We start from the raw sequence: 3365 nt of genomic DNA, 5'->3' as shown, positions 1-3365 counted from the left end.
AGTCTCCCCCGCCCCTTGGAATTCAGGGTTGAATCTTAATTGTCGCGGGGGGTTCTGGGTAAATGTCGTCAGTCATTCCTTCCTCCGGAAAACATCAGCTGACAATCCTTTCGCGCCGTTTTTCCCTGGATTGCCCTGGCAGACGCCATAGCACGGCAACCATGGAGCCCGTTCAGCTTTTTTTTTTTTTCGCACCGTATGTGTACTGGATGCCGCGGAGAGAGAGGCGATACTCCAGCGCTACACAGCAGCATTCACTTGCTTTTGCAATGATAGCAGAGATGGTTACCGGTCGTTCTGTACCGTCTACTGCCGGAGAAAACTGGCAATGAGATGACGGTTATCTCTCCCTCTCTGTACTGTCCGCTGCTATCATGAGTGCCCCTGGCTGAAAATTTTTGAAAGCAAAATTGGGATTGACTCACTTGGGACTGAGTCAATCCCTCCCTTATGGTTTCTAAAAATAGAGTCAGTCCTGCCTAGAATAAGAGGCAAGTGTATTAGAGGACCAGTGTATCAGAGCACAGCTGCTCCGTGTCAGTATTCACAGGGGTGCCCCTGCAACAACCGCACCCGTTGCTTCCCTCCTCCCCCAACCTTCCTGGGCTACCGTGGCAGTGTCCCCCCCCCATTTGTGTCATGAAGTTATAAAGAATGCAGGAAAAGAAACAGAGACTTGTTAGTGAGATAAAATGAGGGGAGGCAGCCTCCCGGGGCTATGACAGTCCAGGCAGTACAGAATCTTTTCTTTACACAGGAAAGGGAGGGGGCTGATGAAGCAGCCCCAGTTGCTATGATGAAGATGGTTACCAGCCGTTCTGTCCATCTACTGGGAGTAACTGGGAGTCATTCCCTCATTTTTACCCAGGCGCCCCCGGCCAGCCCTCACCTGAGGCCAGCAGGAGCACTCACGGGCTGATGGTGACGAGGATATCAGTCCTATTGCACCGTCTACCACCGGGGAGGGGGAGAGGAGCGGATACTGCTCTTCACTGCTGCAGCATCGCGTCTACCAGCAGCATTCAGTACACATAGGGTGACATTGAAAGAGTCAAGGAATGATTTCTTTCCCTTTTCTTTCACGTGGTGGGGGGGGGAAAGAAACTGAGAAGCTGTTCCCTGAACCACGCCAGACACTGTGTTTGAACCTACAGACATTGGGAGCTCAGCCAGAATGCAAATACTTTTCAGAGACTGCTGTGGACTGTGGGATAGCTGGAGTCCTCAGTACCCCCTCCTCCTCCCTCCATGAGCGTCCATTTGAGTCTCTGGCTTCCCGTTACGCTTGTCACGCAGCGCTGTGTATCCTGGAGATTTTTTTTCAAACGCTTTGGCATTTCGTGTTCTGTAACGGAGCTCTGATACAACAGATTTGTCTCCCCATACAGCGATCAGATCTAGTATCTCCCGTACGTCCATGCTGGAGCTCTTTTTGGATTTGAGACTGCATCGCCACCCGTGCTGATCAGAGCTCCACGCTGGGCAAGCAGGAAATGTAATTCAAAAGTTCGCGGGGCTTTTCCTGTTTACCTGCCCGCTGCATCCGAGTTCAGATTGCTGTCCAGAGCGGTCAGTGTTGCACTCTGGGATACCGCCCGGAGGCCAATAACGTCGATTTCCGTCCACACTAACCGTAATCCGAATTGTTAATATCGAATTTAGCGCTACTCCTCTCGTCGGGGTGGAGTACAGAAATCGATTTCAAGAGCCCTTTATATCAATGTAAAGGGCGTTGTAGTGTGGACGGGTACAGCGTTAAATCGATTTAACGGCCATTAAATCGATTTAAACGCGTAGTGTAGACCAGGCTTATCAGTGCATAACAATACATCCGTTCTGTCTGCTATCCAAAATCAAAGTTGTGGTTGTGTACTTCATCCAGAGTTCTCTATTTTAAGTTAGGCATCTTTAAAATCCTTAAGTGGTGTCAGATAGGCGCTCCCCGGGTTATGCAAATCCGCATATACAGAAAACGTTATGTAAGCTAGAAAGTATTTTTTGTTTTGTTTTGGGGGGTTTTTTGGCGGGGGGGAGAGGGATTGTGTTTTGTTGTTGTTTTGGTTTGCATAATGGTTGGGTATACGTTCCCGAGTTACGCAAGGCGTTCTGGAACGGAACACTTGCGTAAGTCGGGGAGTGTCTGTAACTTTTTGAATAAGATCTTCCATACCTCTTGTCACTGTTTGCAATGCTGTACACACACATTATGCTGTTACTGCTTGTTCTAGGCCATTGGAAGTTTTCATTGAGGAAGGCATCTTTAGCACAGAATTAACTCAAGTGATCTACGCTGAGTAAAGACTGCAGGATTTGGCCCTGAGAGAGAGAGCAGGCTGAGGTTACGTGATTAAATCACATATAAGGCAGTTCAAAGAGACCATTTTTTGTGGGCAGTTTAGGCATGTTTGTTCTGATGTTGATTTTCAAGGGACTAGTTAGAACATCTCCTTTTCTCTGGTAACTTGAAAGAAACACCACCTTTTACCTTAGAGGCAGACAAGTTGCCAGGAAATGTACTCCTCTTTCTTTTTGCTGATACACTAACACAGCTACCACTTTGAGACCAGGAAATGATGTGGGTTTCAAAGTAAAAGAATGGAGATTAAAACCACATGCTGTTCTTTAGCTTGGCATCTCATCCACTAGTTTGAATGTCATCTGCTCCAGGTTTTTGGATGTAAACCGGATTCATTATGCTATGGAATTATCACTAGCTTCCCTGGATGTGCTCTTTTACCTGCCTAATTAACTTCGATGTGGGCATATATATTCAGATTAAAGTTTGGTTTGCTTTAATGTGGTTGAATAATACAGTTAGCACTTATTCTCAGTCATGTTTTTATTCTAACATTCAGCTTTTCAATCCAGGAGTGTATTTAATGCATGGGGCGTATTAAGATGGGCATGATATCATCTATTTGAACTGATCCCACTCTCACTGAAAGTGCTGGGGTTCCTTAAAGACCATCTTTAGCCAGGACATGGCTTTTACAACTCATTGGAGAGCTGGCACCTCTAGCAGTACAGTGCCTACTGACTCTTTGGAGAGGTTTTGATATACTGCTGACTCAAAGTAAAGAGCGCCCCCTGCTGAAGCACCAATACCCACACTTCCTGCAGTATGAAAGTGGTGGCTGGAGACTTCCCACTCAACTACTATAATTAAAAAAAAAAAAAAAAAAAATTGAAATTTGCTTCCCCAGAAAAATATCTTTCTCTTCTATCCAAGAAAATTTGTCTGGCTGAAAATATACCCTTAAGCTTTTTATTTTGTGTGTACACATGCATGAGAGGGCGAGAGAAAAGGGCTGACAAGTCAGCTGTGCATGCCCCTCTAACATTTTCCTTCTGTGTTTACAGGGAGA

This window comes from Chelonoidis abingdonii, chromosome 23, assembly GCF_003597395.2.
Source record: "Chelonoidis abingdonii isolate Lonesome George chromosome 23, CheloAbing_2.0, whole genome shotgun sequence".
Lineage (NCBI taxonomy): Eukaryota > Metazoa > Chordata > Testudines > Testudinidae > Chelonoidis > Chelonoidis abingdonii.
Note: the sequence above shows the minus strand (reverse complement) of the source record.